This window comes from Myotis daubentonii, chromosome 1 (assembly GCF_963259705.1).
Source record: "Myotis daubentonii chromosome 1, mMyoDau2.1, whole genome shotgun sequence".
Lineage (NCBI taxonomy): Eukaryota > Metazoa > Chordata > Mammalia > Chiroptera > Vespertilionidae > Myotis > Myotis daubentonii.
Window position 1 is genome coordinate 192,974,994 of NC_081840.1, and position 18,357 is coordinate 192,993,350.

General features: G+C 37.1%; 1 pseudogene; it reads left to right on the plus strand.

Moving 5' to 3' along the window:
* Positions 1–17,312: 17,312 nt before the first annotated feature.
* Positions 17,313–17,963, plus strand: LOC132227368 (peptidyl-prolyl cis-trans isomerase A-like; annotated as a pseudogene).
* Positions 17,964–18,357: the final 394 nt, after the last annotated feature.

The following is an 18,357-nucleotide window of genomic DNA, read 5'->3' on the forward strand; positions in this document are numbered from 1 at the left end:
CAGGGGCCGTATAAGGCCTGCAAAATCGCTTAGTCTGGCTTGTCCAAGGCATTAGGGATGAGTTAATGAAAGTTTGACCAAATATAGCAGGCTAATTTTTAAGTTGATAATTTTGTATGGCCCTCAAATGATGTTATAAATATTCAAACGGCCCCTGGCAGATAAAATGTTCCCCACCCCTGCTCTAAAGCCATGGTTATGGTGGTGGTGATGGGTGTGGTGGTGGTGTGTGTATGTCTTTATGTGTTGTATACAGTGAAACTGTCTCTCCTTTGTCATCCATAGATGTCCCAAATTTTATTCATATAAAAGCAAACAACCTCATATTCATGGGTATATTACCACATTGGTTTGTTGCTAGTTAAACCTCTAATTTATGGGACACGGTATCTGGGTAATGAGTTAAAAACTTATGAGTTTTATCAAGAAAAAAATGTTATGCTTCTCTAAAGGTAAAGTGCCTTACTGGTCTCAAGCCACCAAGAGCGATTTCTGGTCTGTAAGAAATCATACTGTCGAGTCTGCCAAGATGACAGGCATCTTGTTACTTCTAGGTGGCCCCGGTCTGTTTCCGTGATTCGGATCTGATTTGAATATTTAACTTCCTTTTGGAAAAAATCATTATCTAATTACCAGGAGCCTTTTTAATTGTGCTAAGGCTAACAAAATAATGATATTTATTTAGAGAAAGAGCTGGATGAATGAATGCAATATAAATAATACGGTCAAAGTAACACTGTGGCCCAGTACCAGTATTAAAGCATCTGGCCCCATTTGATGTGTAAGAAAGTTTACCAGATGAGCTGAGCCTGTTTTATTGATGAGATTGTTATGTTCTCATGGAACCGTTTTTATGGAAAATGGCATCATTGATTTAATAATAAGGACACTGTTGGAGAAGATGTAACAATATGCTATTTCCTCTCTAATAAGACAACAAACATTAGGATTTCCAAGGCAAAATTACTAGAGTTGATGCTTTCCATCTGGTGGAAGGTCAAAGAAAATGGCAAAGACATAATGTTACCACATAGCTAAGTTTTGTGACATGCATCCAGCTTTAGATGAGATAAAGTTTATTTAAATATCTGGCGATAAAAGGTGGGGAAAGGCCTGCGTTTTGAAATTATTTCAAACCTCCCTTTACAATATTTTCAAAAAAATTCTAAGGAGTGTTTAGGGCAAGATTCTTTGTCACTAAAATCTTTAAAAAAAACAAATGAGATATTTCTTGTTATATTATAGAGGGTCATATATTTTGTCCCATTTTTTTCTTCATTATTTGTGGTAATAATCAATAGCATTGTCCTTTAAATGTATTTAACCTGTTTTATCCTTTAAAATTTGACATGCGCAATTTTAAAACAATTCCTTTAAAATAATTAATTAATATGTGAAAAATAAAGATTCTATAACCACACTGACTGAAATCAGATCCTGGTTGAGGCATTTACTTGCTGTGTGACCTTGGACTAGTGATAGTATTTCTGTTCTTCAGTTTCTTAATTTTACCCCAAAGAGTGGCTGTGATGAGACATAAATTAGTTCATACATGGAACTTAGCCTGGTGGCTATATTGAAAGTTAAAAGTCTCTCAAAAGTTCAAAATTCACCTTGAATAAAATACCCAGTGTTACAATCAGCTACTTTTGACATTATTATTAAAATAATTGCACAATGCTAATTGCTTGGGCAAACATTTTTGTTTACTTTCTGGAGATTTAACTCTTCCCTTCTATGAAAATAGACCAGATAGAGGCTAAAATTTTTTGTATCTTAAAATCTAAATGATTCTGTGCTTCAGTTTCTTCATCCTGTCCCAGGGCTGTAATGATATTTTTAAATCTTTCTTCTTGATTATTTATTTTGAGGGCTCAAAATCACAGGCCCTTAAATCATAAAATGCAGAATCTAAATAATAAGACAGAATTCAACATCTTCTGATCCCAGAACTTCAATGATCTGAATTAATATCTGTTATTTTGATCTCTAGTTCTTAGATATACAATCACTCTAATATCACAAATATGCTTTAAGCAAATTGTGAGAAACTAAATGTGATTTCTTTTAACTTTATTTTTATTGTTGATAGTATTATAGATATCCCAAATTTCCCCCTTCTTTGCCCACTCCACCTGGCTCCCGCCCCACCCCAGGCCTTTGCAGCACTATTGTCTGTGTCCCTGTATACTAAACTAAATGTAACTTCCAAAATTCATCTTGAGTCAAATACCCAATGTTACAATTAGCCTGTAAAAATCTATGTACAGTTAACAATGTGCTAACGTACAACTCTGGAATTATAGTTTGATATATATTATTTTAGTGCATCATTGATGTCATTTTATAATTTTGTTGATAATTATCTTCAGTTTCTGGCAGCATTCCAGCAAAGGGAATCTAAACCTCATTCACATATGATAATAATAGAAAGCTTACTTCTTGGAGAGGTTTTATGGATTTAATTTTTATAGTGAATAAGTGATTCCCTTAAAAAAGATTTTGTTAAAATTTTACACAACTAGTATTATCTTGTTTTCTAGAAAAGCTGATTAAGTTAGTAACTATTTCTCATGTTCTTTTTTTCTTTCATTTTTTCCCCAAGCAAATAATTATTTCAAGCCTTCCTCATATGAAATTTTCTGAGTATTGGTTGTAGTCTGAATACAATCCTGAGTGTAATACTACATTTTGAAGATGATCTGTCACTTATCTTCAGTCCTATGCATTGTGGACTCAGATTGAACTATTATTAGTCAACTGGAATTTCTGGAACTTTTGCTCACAAACTGCTATGTATGATTCCATGACTTCTCCATTCTGTAGTTGAATTTGTTTTTTGAAACAACTGTGTGTGTATAGTTATTTCTATTACCTGACATATTTTCAGTGCTGTCACAATTGTTTTCACCTGAAAATATTATCATGCTATTAAAATTTACATTTACTGAGCACTTGGTAATTCACAGTGAGGGCTGAGGAGTTATCTGATATAACATTTACAGCAATCACAACCAAACGATAATATTTTTGTTTTCTATCTAATTAACTGGTCTTAGATGTGTGTCATCTGAAAATTTGATAAGCCTATCTTAACTCATCTTTTATGCCACTAATAAAGAAAATTTAAAAAGTGAAAATCGATACACTACCAAAGATGTTCTTAATTTAAATGCAAGTAGATTCAGGTTTGGTATGTCTACCTAGATATGCCATGGATACTCCACACTTATCAGTCCAGCAATTTAGTTTTTAACTTCTTCACTTCTCAATTTACCCATTTCTCAAGCTATGAAACTTGGAATGAAATCTTGCTTTTCTACAGCCTGCATGAATTCTATTCGGTCCATTTATTTGATCACCACTGCTACTATTCTAATCCAAGTAAATAGGTCCTGTATTGTTTCTTCCTGTCAGTCAAAACCATACTCATGACTGCAGCCAGAATGATCTTTTATTTTATTTTTTTGTTATCCTCACCTGAGGATATTTTTCCATTGATTTTTAGACAGAGTGGGATTGACGAGGAGAGACACAGAGAGAGAAACATGGATGTGAGAGACATATGGAATGGTTGCCTCCCTCACACGCCCTGATCAGGGCCTGGGATTAAGCCTGCAACCAAGGTATGTGTCCTTGACCAGAATCGAACATGGGACCCTTCAATCCACAGGTCAACACTGTATCCACTGAGCCAAACAAACTAGGGCCAGAATGGTCTTTTAAAGATAAATTCCCTGATTATCACTTCCTTTCTAATATTTCTGTTTTTTCCCAGTGCTAATCATTTTAAATTCATTCTTCAGGATGGCCTTGAAAATATTTAATCTGCTTCTCTTCTTGCTTTTTGTGTGCTAGAAACAATAGACATTTACATTCTGCAACAAATGTCTTCAGTTGTCTTTGGTCTTTTCAAACATGACATTTCCCTTCTTGTCCTCCCTTCTCTCCCCCTTCTCCTCTTTCTCCTTCTATGCCAGGCATACACTGATGAATCAAACAAGACAGTGCCCATGTGGAGCTTACACTCTAACTTGAAAAGATAGAAAACAAACAAATATACAAGTAAATATGTATTTTTACCAAATTTGCTTTTTCTACTACTTTTACTGACTAAGGTGTACTGATATTCTATGTGATAACTTGAACATCCCCTCCTCATGGAGGCTTGCCCTGACTCTGAAGATTGCTACTCCCGCCTTCTGTGGGTAAAACATCCCTCACATTTCATTTTTAGCACATCATATTTGTCATGATTTGTTTCAGGTATGCCATCCCTAATAGCCTGAAAACTCCATAAAGGCACAGCCCATTACCAATTGTCCGCTTGTATATCCTCAAACCACTGAATGGTTCCTGGAAAAGAGAAGGTAATCGATGCTTATTTACTAAATGATTTATTGATCAAATACAAATTAAACATGAAGCCACATTTTATGCACTTTAACCAAATGATTCCATCTTAATTCTGCAGAATAACATTGCAGGAATCGAAAGAAGGTTTTATTCATCTTTTTCATATTTAGAATAATGTCTGGCTGCATAATGGATGGGGGGAAGAGGCTATATCATCTTACTGGATAAAAATTCACATTAGAAAGTCACCATAATCAGAACAAGTGATACTTCCATAAAGATAAATAACCCATGAATTAGATGAATGGACCTAAACGGACTTAGTACTATTTAGTATATGTCAAACTTTAATTTTGAGAATTAATATTTGACATCAAAGATTAAAAATGTATTATTTGAAAACAATGCTGGAACAACTCACTCACTTTTTGAGAAAATCTCTTAAATGTCTATTTACAGTATGAAAATAAATCCCATATTCCAAATAACAAATATTCCAGGTGAGTTAAAAATTCAATAGCGAAAAATTAAACCATAAAATAATAGAAGAAATGTTTGCAGATAATTAAATAGTTTGGGGGATAACAAAGCCCTGTTTAAGAAAGGCCATAATGGTGTTCAACTTCAGGAAAATTCTTACCTAGAGCACTGAGTGATTGGTGTCCCTTTCCTTGATTACTATGTGAATGCCATTTTCTGGAGAGCAGCCCTGCAGTCTTTATCCTAAAGTGCCATAGAAACCAGAATCAAATCATGACTATCTTTTCCTATAATAATTTTTAATCATCGAAATAGCAAAACTTTAAGTAGTTTTTAAACACCACTCATGAATTTGGAATAGTATTTGATATGTATATTATACCTTTAAAATATTCATAGTATATAAATTTCCCTTAAATATCAATAAAACATATTTATATGTACATATATAACACATTATAAAAATGTCAAATACTTTATTAAACATCTCACTAGAAAAAAAAACAGAACCAATCAAGATAGAGTATTAAAATTGTCTTATACATAAAAGTCCCAATTAAAATGAGATGCTTGTTGTTTAAAAATTCCAATATATCACTAATGAAATAAGTGTGGAGAAACAGGCAATCTTATTGTCTACTTCTTGTAAATTCTAAAAATTGTTTCTTTGGAAAACTGTCATTAAGCATATCAAAATTCATAAAATATAAACTAAAATTTTGTCTTAAATAAATGATTTCATATCTCTAAAACAATGCATGTACACATTTTTAATTTTTGTATTTTGTATGAGAGTAAAAGTTGAAACACAAACTAAATGTTCAATAATAAAATTTGGTTAAACAGTTAAGATAATTTCAAAATTTGTCCTTAAATGACAAATTAAAAATTTGTCTATAATGACATGGAAGAATATTGATGACATAGTTTAAATTATAAAAAGATTATAAAACATTATAGTATAATGAAATTTTTTATATAAAATGCATACATTTATGTATTTGTTTATATGGAAAAAGTCTCCAAAACAAACTCTTAAACATCATTATATCTAGGTGGTGGAATTTATGATGCTATTAGCTTTTGACAGCTTTTCTTAGATGTTAAGAGTTGGAGTCCACAACTTCAAAATCCAGGCTTTCCAAGTTATACAATATGTGAATTTTAGTTTCTCATTTTCTTCATTAAAAATGGTAATATTAATAGTATTTCTTGAGTTATTCTGATGATTAGATTCGTTGTTATACGCAAATCAGAACTTTGTATAGAATGAGCACATAAAAAGTTAACTTTTTTCCTTCTAATTATTTTTATAATGATTATCAATTACTTTTGTAATTAAAAATAAAACTCATCTCACTAGGAAGTATCCTGTGTAATCTCTTCATATCGGAATGAGACCTACTGGATGACAAAGCTTAAATTATTTTTATTTTTGAAAAAATTATTATTTTTTTTTTTTATTGCTTAAAGTATTACAAAGGGTATTACATATGTATCCATTTTATCCCCCCACCCTAGACAGTCCCCTAGCCTCCCCTATCACCCAGTGTCTTATGTCCATTGGTTATGCTTATATGCATGCATACAAGTCCTTTAGTTGATCTCTTACCCCACTACCTCCTGCCCCCCAACCCTCCCCGGCCTTCCCGCTGCAGTTTGACAATCTGTTTGAGGCAGCTCTGCCTCTGCATCTATTATTGTTCAAAAGTTTATAATGGTCTCTATTGTCCATGAATGAGTGAGATCATGTGGTATTTTCCCTTTATTGACTGGCTTATTTCACTTAGCATAATGCTCTCCAGTTCCATCCATGACGTTGCAAATGGTAAGAGTTCCTTCCTTTTTACAGCAGCATAGTATTCCATCGTGTAGATGTACCACAGTTTTCTAATCCATTCATCTACTGATGGGCACTTAGGCTGTTTCCAGATCTTAGCTATGGTGAATTGTGCTGCTATGAACATAGGGGTGCATATATCCTTTCTGATTGGTGTTTCTGGTTTCTTGGGATATATTCCTAGAAGTGGGATCACAGGGTCAAATGGGAGTTCCATTTTCAGTTTTTTAAGGAAACTCCATACTGTCTTCCATAGTGGCTGCACCAGTCTGCATTCCCACCAGCAGTGCACAAGTGTTCCTTTTTCTCCACATCCTCTCCAGCACTTGTCGTTTGTTGATCTGTTGATGATAGCCAGTCTGACAGGTGTGAGATGGTACCTCATTGCTGTTTTGATTTGCATCTCTCGGATGATTAGTGACTTTGAGCATGTTTTCATATGTCTCTTGGCTTTCTGAATGTCCTCTTTTGAAAGGTGTCTATTTAGGTCCTTTGCCCATTTTTTGATTGGATTGTTTATCTTCCTTTTGTTAAGTTGTATGAGTTCCCTATAAATTTTGGAGATTAGGCCCTTATCAGATATGTCATTGGCAAATATGTTTTCCCACACAGTGGGTTTTCTCGTTGTTTTGTTGATGGTTTCTTTTGCTGTGCAGAAAAAGCTTAAATTATTAAATGTGCTAGGCAAGGCAAGGAAAACCTATACAGAATTTTCTCTATTTTTTCACTGGAATTACTTATAATTTTATAAAATATTACTTTTATAGTGTCTAATGTTCTTGAAAGTCATTCCCTTAGAGTTTCTTTTGTATACAAGTCCAACTCATCCTATTTCTAATGTAACTATTATGAATAGCCTTCTGATTCCATCTGCTTCTAGTTTGATTTTTTAAATAACTGGGATTATGTTATCCAGATTCCTGTTATACTACTCTATTTGGTTACCCTCTCTCCAAATCCTGGACAGATCAATTCTCAGAGGTTGAATCCTTTGAGGGGAACCCTCTATTTCCTTGACTTATGTTACCATCTTGAGGAACTCACCCAAACAACCTCGTGTGTGTGTGTGTGTGTGTGTGTGTGTGTGTGTCCGCTGGGGCCCTGCCCCCAGCCATGCTACAGAGGCTCGGAGCAGATATGACACTAGAACACTTCCAGAATGGTCCATATTAGGGAGAAAACCCCTTCCCAACCAGAAGGGAGGGTCAGAATTTGGCTCCACAAAGTTCAGAAACAACCCACCCCTGGAAATATAAAATCACAAGTACTGACTGACTACATGATCAACTCAGGAGTTAGCCTGTGTCCACTCAGACATCTACTTTTGCTTCTTTTATAGCAGTGCCCTGTGAGACTTGCAATGGGGGATGGAGGCAGCTAGGTCAGGGGATATCAACCCCTGATCCTGTTTCCAGGAACCTCTGTTCTGGCCCTTTTTTTTTTTTCTCTCTCTCTACCAGAATAAAACTCTCTTTGCTCTCACTCAGACTTGTTTTTTGAATTCTTTTCCTGTGCTAGTCAAGAGCCTGGAGTCCCAGATCTTGCAAAGGCATGGCCACTCTGACTGGAACCCATCTGGTGTAAAGAGGGCAGGAAAGAGGATGACAGAAAGGTGCTCTATTTCAGTATTACCAAGCACTTTGTTAACAGATCAAAAGTCATGACCGCCACTCAGCTATTTATAATAGTAAAGCTGACATTTTTATCAGACTATTTCAGTGTCCGGTTCAGAACTTGAAAGAGATAAGTCATTACCTATTTAGCCCTTACACAATCCTAAAAAAATTCTATCCTTATTCTCTTATCTTATTTTATATTAAAACTAGAGGCCTGTTGCACGAAGAGATTCGTTCAATAGGCCTTCCCTTCCCTTGGCTGCTGGCACCGGTTTTCCTCCCGCACCCGGGACCCAGGCCTTTGGTCTGGCTGGGCTCTGGCCAGAGCCACCCTGGAGCCATCAGGCTTCATTGCTTGGCAGGCCCCAGGGCCGTGCGGCCTCTATGCTCCGCCTGGCACCGGGGCCATGATGTCTCGCTGCTCTGCCAGCCCCGGGGCCTTGTGGCCTCGCTGCTCTGCCTGGCACCGGGGCCATGTGGCCTCGCTGCTCTGCCTGGCACCTGGGTGTGAGGCCTCGCTGCTCCGGCCCCGGGCAGTCAGACTTCACTCCAAGGCTTGTAACCTAGTATGCTGCCGGGCCAGATGCCGGGGTCCAACCCCAGCAGGTCCAGGGGTTCCCAAAGGTGTGGACGGAGTCGGCGAAGAAGGAAGGACACGGAGACAGCGTTCAGTTGATCAGCAGCCTAGCCAGGATCTCCAGCCAAGTTCTGGTCTCGATCTCCAGAGAGGTTCTGCTTTGGATCTCCAGGGAAGTTCTGTATCCATGTTCTCTTGCTAGGTTCTCCAGGTTCTCCAGCCAGGTTCTGTAGCCATGTTCCCTCGCTAGGTTCTCCAGCCAGGTTCTGTCCAGGGAAGTTCTGTGGCCATGTTCCCTCGCTAGGCTCTCCAGCCAGGTTCTGTCCAGGGAAGTTCTGTGGCCATGTTCCCTCGCTAGGCTCTCCAGCCAGGCTCAGTCACCAGGTTCCAGTCAGGCTCTCCTGCCAATCTCTGCAGTCAAGTTCAGTCCAGGATCCCCTGCCATGCTCTCTCTCCAGGCTCCGCCTCCAGGCTCCGAGGCCAGTCCCTGTCCAGGATCCTCCGGCATGCTCTCTCCAGCGAAGTTCTTCTGTCTCTAGAGAACGTTCTGTGTAGGTTCTGTGCCTAGGCTCTGTCTCTCTTGGTCCTGTCTTCCAAGCCCTGTCTCCTAAGTTCTGTGTTCTGAGTTCTGTGTCTTGCTGTCTTGTTACATCTGTATTTATACCAGTTGATTCAATCCTATCAATCTCTATTACAAAGGTTAGGGCGTTTCTTATCTCCATTCCAGGGAGTAAAGATTGTTCCAGGGAGTAAGCATGATTGTTCCTAGTTAAAATGATTAATTACCCGCCTGGCACTTAGTTGAGGGGTTTTATTCCCTCCCTAACTTCAGGGGAAAATCCCTACCTGGGGATTCAACCTTTCTCGGAGAGGTGACCTTGGTTAAAACACAGCGCCAAGAAGGTGAGCAAACATATTAAGAACCGTATGCCATATATGCCAGGTCCCTTGAAACAGCAAGGATGGACTGACTCCTGGCAGTATGCAAATTAGCCGCCATCTTTGTTGGTGGTTAATTTGCATATCGTGCTGATTAGCCAATGGGAGGTGTAGCGAAGGTATGGTCAATTACCATGTTTGCCTATTATTAGATAAGATAACAGTGACTACAAAAAAACCCACAAGTGCATTACTTTGTTAGAAGGCTGAAATAAATAGTGATATAAAAGTTTTTGTATGAAGAAAATTGTATTTCCTCCACTTGGCATCTAAGATAAAACACGTGTTAGCTTTGAGCAATATTTATCCTACTTGTCAACATCTATTATTTTAAATGATGTTTTATTTCAATTATTTAATTGTCTAAATCCTGTTATCTAAATTTTTTTTGGTTTTGTTGTCACATCTGGAAAAAATATTTTGTCAATGAAAACAAACAATAGCAGTTTGTAATTTATATTACAAAAGAATAAACAGAATTTCTAAAAAATCTCAATTGCCAAGACAAAAATCCTTTGAAATAGTTGCATTTTCTTCGCCATCTATCAAAAACAGGAAGATGAATGGAGACACAAAACTTTATTAGCTACTTAGGGAAATTACTTGTTTACAGAAAGCCTGTAATTGGATCCTAAATATATTAGTGCCTGAAAGACTTTTGAAGCAATTTTCATGATGCAGGAAGATAGTCAAGTAATTTGAAACTCCAGTTTTGCTTGAGGATTTAAAATGTGCCAAATGTCATATAAAACCATAGACATAGTTGAATTATGGCCAATTTGTTGCCTTATCTTGGGATTTCAAATGACATTTTTCTTTTAAGTAGGAATAATAGAAAGGAGTTCCGTTTGACTTGAGCCAAGGCATCATTTAAAACAAGCACATGCTGTGTCATCTTGCATGCAAAGCCTTCCTCAGATGAGAAACTGAATTGGACATACTGTATGGAATATATTGAAAGGAGATCTAAAACATAGTTGTATATCAGGATCCCTAATTGTGAGGTTCTTTGAAGTCTTGAGGAGAGCAGTTTGTTTCCAGTGAGTTTCGGGTTGAGAAGGGTGGGAAATTTCTCACTGGTATTCCCTTCTTTTCAGAGGAACCATGATGTAAAATATTAGAAACATATTTCTCTGCAAGAGTCAAAGTTGAAACTGAAATACAACAGATGCTTCTTATTGATAAGATGAAAATTTGAGTTTCTTAGGAGGAGTGTAGTATGTTCTACAAGTTTTGGATATACTAACTATTTATGTATGTAGGCTTTGGGATAAAACTGTGTGTGTTTTCCTTGAAAAACAATTTTAATAATACAAATTATATTTCTATTGCTACTGCCAACAGCCATGCTCTCATGCTCCATCTTTGATAAAAGACTTATTTCTAAAACTCTAGAATCTGAAAAAGACACATGCTTTCCCAGACACACTTGCTGCGAGGGCTAGTTATGTAATTAAATCCTAGCCAGTGCATCTGAGAAGTATGAGAAATTTTCCTCTTCATTAAAAGTGAACAGAAGGCATTCTGTCTCTTCATTACTTGATGTATGTATGTACATGAAGCCTGGGCCTCATTGAGCCCAATTTCTTACCATGAGGAGAGAGACAGCACACAAGCTGTCAGATGGCAAGGTGGAGATGATCACCACCACCATCATTAACTGGTTCATAAACTTGCAACATCAGTGTTGGAACTGACCTACCATTATTCTTCTGACATTGTGAGATGATACCTGCAGACACAAGTATCCTAATCAAAACACAGGATGATTCTATTCTATACTTCAGTAACTTGAAGGCGAGATGTGGTGAATACCCTAGGGCAGGGATCCTCAAACTTTTTAAACAGGGGACCAGTTCCCTGTCCCTCAGACCATTGGAGGGCCGGACTATAGTTTAAAAAAAACTAGTCGGCTGCTAAGCAACAGGCAGCGGCGGCAAAAACATCCGGCAGGCCGCATGTGGCCCGCAGGCCGTAGTTTGAGGACCCCTGCCCTAGGGTGACCATGAATTGTACCTTTGTATAATCCCCTCTCCTTTTGTGTGGGGAAAACGTGTACATGGCTTCTAACCAACAAAGTATTGGAAAATGGTTAGGTCAGGTTACGTTCCATCCTAAGACTCTATTTTAGCAGACTAGAGTGAATTCTCCTGAGGGCCACATTGCAAAGAACTGAAGGCAGCCCTGGCTGACAGCAATGAGAGAGAGAGAGAGAGAGAGAGAGAGAGAGAGAGAGGAGAGAGAGAGAGAGGGAGAGAGAGAGAGAGAGAGAGAGAGAGAGAGAGAGAGAGAGAGAGAGAGAGAGTTGTTTTTCAATCCTTTAACCATTGAATTCTATCAATTATTGAAAGAGAATACTGAGCTCTAGAAAAGAATTAAGCCCAGCAACCCCTTGATTGCAATCTTATAAGATCCTGAGCCTAGTCCAGTCAAGCCATACTCAGATTCTTGACTTACTGATGTCATGAGATAATAAATGCATGCTATTTTATGTCTCTATGATTTGGGTAATTTGTGATGTACTGACCTGATGTCTAACACATCACATCACCAATACTTGTTATAACAGGTAATTTTAATTTCACAATTACTTCAAATTCACCAAATCTAAAATTGAGGCCTCTATATCTTAAAACCTAAACAATATTCATTTTCTAATGATTTGTAAATTTTATTAATTATTTCACACTTTTATAGCCATCGATGACATCTTTGGATAGAATTTACATCACAGATTAAGCATTATAAAGTGACCTTCTATTATGCTTTGTTATGCCCAGAGCTCGGGGTCCCCAATAATCCACCACCAGGGAGCCTCCTCCGATGCAAAAGCAACGAGTCTTTATTGATCAATTCTAGAATTGGCTCCCAGCCTCTATCCAGCGCAGCGGTGAGGCGAGAGAGCGTGTCCCAGGAGAACAAAGGTTATATAAGGCTAGCTATTTGGGGTGGGCTTTAGGGGTGGCGTGAGTTACAGAGATTGGTCAGGGTTTTACAGCATAAGGGTCAGGAAGTGACCATCACATTCTGAAGGTTGGAGCCGTCCTCCACTGTAGCCTTATTAGGACCGTAGCTACATTTCTGGAGCTTCATTGGTCCACTCAGGTGGGTGGTTCGGAGAGTTAGGACAATACCAGCATTCTTGTGGTCACTCTCGGGGGGGGGGGCGGCTTGGGCTGAGGGCCCAGCCTTGCAAGACAAGATAGAGGAGAGGGAGAAGAGTATGTCCCTGCTTCGTCCTTGAAGAGGGAGGAGGGTGCATTTCTGCTTAGTTCTGCTTAGTTCTTTCAAGTTCCGTTCTGTCCCTTCAGCTTCATCCCTGAATGTTCTCATTTTGTTTTAGTCTGTAAAATTAGCAAAGGTGTTTGTAGATATTAAATATTAACACCTGGCAACAGTGTGAAAAAATAGGCACTTTCATACATTGCCAGTGGGCATGATAAATTGACAAGCTCTTTAAAGGGTAATTTGGCAATATATCTATATCTATATATAGATGTATCTATATATCAATATATAGATATACATATTTTTAATTTAAATTCTTTATTGTTTAATGTATTACATAAGTCTCCTTTTCCCCCCATTGACCTCTCCCTGGCCTCCCCCAACCCCCAGCACATGCCCTCACCGCCCCATCTGTGTCCATTGGTTATGCTCATATGCATGCATACAAGTCCTTTGGTTGATCTCTTACCCCCTCACTCCCCACCTTCCCTCATAGGTTGGACACTATTAGATTCTTCTATGACTCTGGTTCTATTTATTTTAAAGCTTTAAACATATTCACTACTTTCATTTATTGAATAATTCAACCCAAGTGCCAAACCTCTGATCAAACTGTACGTGTCCAAAACAAAACTCACATTTGTCCCTCTCAAACTACCACCCCAAACTCCCCGCCAAACTTCACCATTTCAGTAAATGTTACTTGAATTCACCTACTTGTTCCAGCCAGAGCAATTCCCTTCTCTCATTCTCGGTATTATCCAAATGTTAACAATTTACATCTGCCATTTCTGCTCTCTAGACAGAATAATTTCTTAATAGCATTGTTATTGCTAGATATTAATAACTAGGTTATTAGTAAGGCAAAATTCTTTAATTACGTCTCATTACATAGGTTACAAGGATGACCTCACTCAGTCTCTTCTTCATGGTTCTATCAGTGGCTTTTTCTTTGATAATTCTGAGTAAATAATAAAACTTAGAATGTTAAATCTAAAAAGACCTTTGATATCAATTAGTCAAAAAGTCTTATTTCACTAATGAGATTACAGAGTCCTGAATATTTAAAAATAATGAATCCTTAAGTTATATATTGCTAAGGGTAGATTTATTGATGTTTTGGATATTGTTCAGATTCTATTTCATTTTATCTTCTGCCTTAAGCTAGGTAAATTGATGTATTGTGTAGTTTCAGTTTTATCATAAATCATATCATTTTAATGAATGGAAAAATATTACATCTGCTTCAAGGCTGTTGTGAACATTAAGTAACACTTGACATTTTCTAATGGTTTGTTCAATTTGTCACAGAATAGATGTTCCAAATAAAGTAGCTATCATGTTGTTGTTCTTATTGTTGTTTCTGTAATGGCAAATTATATTTTTAATTAAAAGCTAATTATAATATTAATGCTACAACAAAACTGTATTGTAATTCAATTTGGTGGACTTTTAGTTTTCTACACAAAATGGATCTATTTATAATTTCACTGAAACCGTAATGAAAATTCTTCTGAAAGAATATCCAGTAATTTAACTAATTACTTAAGGAATAGTTAGAGCCACAATATTCTTGACTTTATAAAATAGGAATTGCCACTAATTTGTGGGAATATGATTTGCCCTGTCCTTAAGAAAGGCTACCCTATAATGTCTGGTCTAGCTTTTTTGAAAATACTAAACCATTTTTTTTTAAATGAACTTTGGTACAAGGCTTTAATTTAATTAGATTGAAATTTGAGGCTGTTTGACATTTTTTTCTTCCTGGTTCAAGCATCCAATTTTGCTTTGGGTTGCATTAATTATTTAGTGAATGTTTTTATTTTTATTTTTTTAAAATTCTTTATTGTTTAAAGTATTACATATGTCTCCTTTTCCCCACATTGATCTCTCCCCAGTCATTCCCAATCCCCAGCACATGCCTTCACACCCCTACTGTCTGTGTCCATAGGTTATGCTTACATGCATACATACAAGCCCTTTGCTGATCTCTTACTCCCTTTCCCCTGCCTCCCCTTTGATGTTGGACAGTCTATCCGATGCTTCTGTCTCTGGATCTATTTTTGTTCATCAGTTTATGTTGTTCATTATATTCCACAAATGAGTGAGATCACATGATATTTATCTTTCTCCAACTGGCTTATTTCACTTAGCATAATGCTCTTCAGGTCCATCCATGCTGTTGCAAACGGTAAAAAGTTCCTTCTTTTTTACCGCAGTGTAGTATTCCATTGTGTAGATGTACCACAGCTCTTTAATCCACTCATCTGCTGATGGGCATTTAGGCTGTTTCCAAATCTTAGCTATGGTGAATTGTGCTGCTATGAACACATGGGTGCATATGTCCTTTCTGATTGGTGTTTCTAGTTTCTTGGGATATATTCCTCGAAGTGAGATTACTGACTCAAATGGAAGTTCCATTTTTAGTTTTTTGAGGAAACGCCACAGTGGCTGCACCAGTCTGCATTCCCACCAGCAGTGCACGAGGGTTCCTTTTTCTCTGCATCCTCCTCAGCACTTGTCATTTGTTGATTTGTTGATGATAGCCATTCAGACAGGTCTGAGATGGTACCTCATTGTGGTTTTGATTTGCATCTCTCAGATGATTAGTGACTTTGAGCATGTTTTCATATGTCTCTTGGCCTTTTGTATGTCCTCTTTCAAAAAGTGTCTTAGATCCTTTGCCCACTTTTTAATTGGATTGTTTATCTTCCTTTTTTAAAGATGTATGAGTTCCTTATAAATTTTGGAAATTAAACCCTTATTGGAGATAACATTGGCAAATATGTTCTCCCATGCAGTCGGCTTTCTTGTTGTTTTGTTGATGGTTTCTATTGCTGTGCAGGAGCTTTCTATTTCAATGTAGCCCCATTATTTTATTTTTCCTTAGTTTCCATTATCCTAGGAGCTGTATTGGTAAAGATATTGCTATGACAGATGTCTGATACTTTGCTGCCTATGGATTCTTCTAAGATTTTTATGGTTTCCCCACCACATTCAAGTCCTTTATCCATTTTGAGTTTATTTTTGTGTATGGTGTAAGTTGGTGGTCTAGTTTCATTTTTTTGCATGTATCTGTCTAATTTTCCCAACACCATTTATTGAAGAGACTGTTTTGACTCCATTGTATGCTCTTGCCTCCTTTGTCAAATTTTTAGTAAATGTTTTGAAGATAAGTAAACATAGCATGTAGGATACTTATCAACCTTGGTCATCTAGGCTTAATATCCCTTTTTTCTACTTTTTCCCCCCCTGCTGCTATGAGTAGCATGGAATTACTTATTATCCATAGTAGTTTCCAGATAATAAGAATGAATATAAGCATAACCAATGGACATAAACACTATGGGGTGAGGCATGAGCAGGGTTGGGGGAGGGGCAATGGGGGAATAGGGACACATATGTAATATCTTAATAAAGAAAAAGAAAGAATGATACTTTGACTTGGGAATACATTGATTAATAAAGTGAGTGAGGCAACTACTGCGGCACATATAAAGTGATCTAAGAATAATTTAGTTCTTACTCAATGATTGGCTGCTTTACCCAAGACCATAAATAGTTGGCAGAATTTTAATTGCAACTATATTATGTTGAATTACATTCATATACTTAATTATTGTTATATACATAGAATATATGAAGCTCCATTTCTGTCAAAGCTGTAGCAGTCTTAATTTCTTTCTCATTCTTCACATTTTCCCTTACACAAACCTAATCTAGAGTTTTGCTTTGAATTTGGCTTAATATTTGATAAAGAAATGAATTGGTGAAGAGAGTTAAACTATTTTTCGCTTTCATTCTATTTTTTTCTATATTTGATCAAAATTTACTTAGGCTTTGCATTTGTTGATTCACAGGAATACTATACGTAGTTTCTATCTTTTGTTTTTACTATTTTTGTTTTTATCTCCAATAATTAAATATCCAATGATTAAGTAGTAATATGGCAGTTTCCTCATTCAATTACTCTATAACATAGTATGAAAGAGAAAACGAAAATGGTAATGATGCATAAGGCCAATTCAAGTAGGGTCTACATCCCTACACAAATCATATTAGGTTGTCAATATATTCATTAGAAGTTACTTTATTGAGGTAAAATCAAGAAAATAAGCCTCAGAATAATAAGTATTCAGACATTTTTATGTTTGAAACTTGAAAGTATATAAATACAATAAAACTGACTATATGTATAAAACTAAAAATAACTTCCTGGTAATTATTTTATTTAAAAAGTCATGCCAGGCTTTGCAGACGCCGCCCGTGACAAGCCATGGGGAACGCCACCGTTTACTTCTGCGGGCTGCCGAGGGCGAGCCCCTGGGCCGCGTCTCCTTCGAGCTGTTTGCAGACAAAGTTCCAAAGACGGCAGAAAACGTCCGTGCTCTGAGCACTGAGGAGAAAGGGTTTGGTTCTAAAGGTTCCTGCTTTCACAGAATTATTCCGAGTTTATGTGCCAGGGTGGTGACTTCACACGCCATAATGGCACAGGCAGCAAGTCCGTCCATGGGGAGAAACTAGAGGAAGGGAACCTCGTCCTGAAACAGACCGGTCCTGGCGTCTTGTCCATGGCAAATGCTGGACCGAACACAAACAGCACCCAGTTTCTCATCTGCGCTGCCAAGACGGAGTGGTTGGATGGCAAGCATGTGGCCTTCGCCAGGTGAAAGACGGCATGGGTATTGCGACAGCCATGGAGCGCTTTGGTCCAGGAATTGTAAGACCAGCAAGAAGATCACCATTGCTGACTGCGGGCAACTCTAATAAATTTGACTTGTGTTTTATCTTAACCACCAGACCATTCCTTCTGTAGCTCAGGAGAGCACCCCTTCACCCCAATTTGCTTGGAATGTTCTATAATCTATGTGCTCTTGCCAGCTTATTGGGTTCCATAATTTCCCTACTCCTTCCTAGTCTAGCTGGATTGCAGAGTTAAGTTTATGATTATGTAATAAAATCTAAACAGTTGTCTGTCAAAAAAATAAAAAAATTAAAAAAAAAATTAAAAAATCATGCCAGTTGAAAATATAACAAAAACCTCATATTGTCTGTAAATATCTTTATCAATTTAGAGACAATATTTATGAAAGATGTATTTTAATTCATATTTTGGGTTAGTGTTTTCTTCCTCCAGTTTTAGCTACTGCATACTGTTCTTAGCATTTTTACTGGATATTGACATGATGTCTGTCCCCAACTCCAACATCCATGGAATTATTAAAAAATATAATGACTAAAAGAGTTTACTCTAAATAGAAAATTTACTTGGAAAGTAAATTTCTGATCTTAGAATGCATCTCAGTAATGCAATTTGTGTT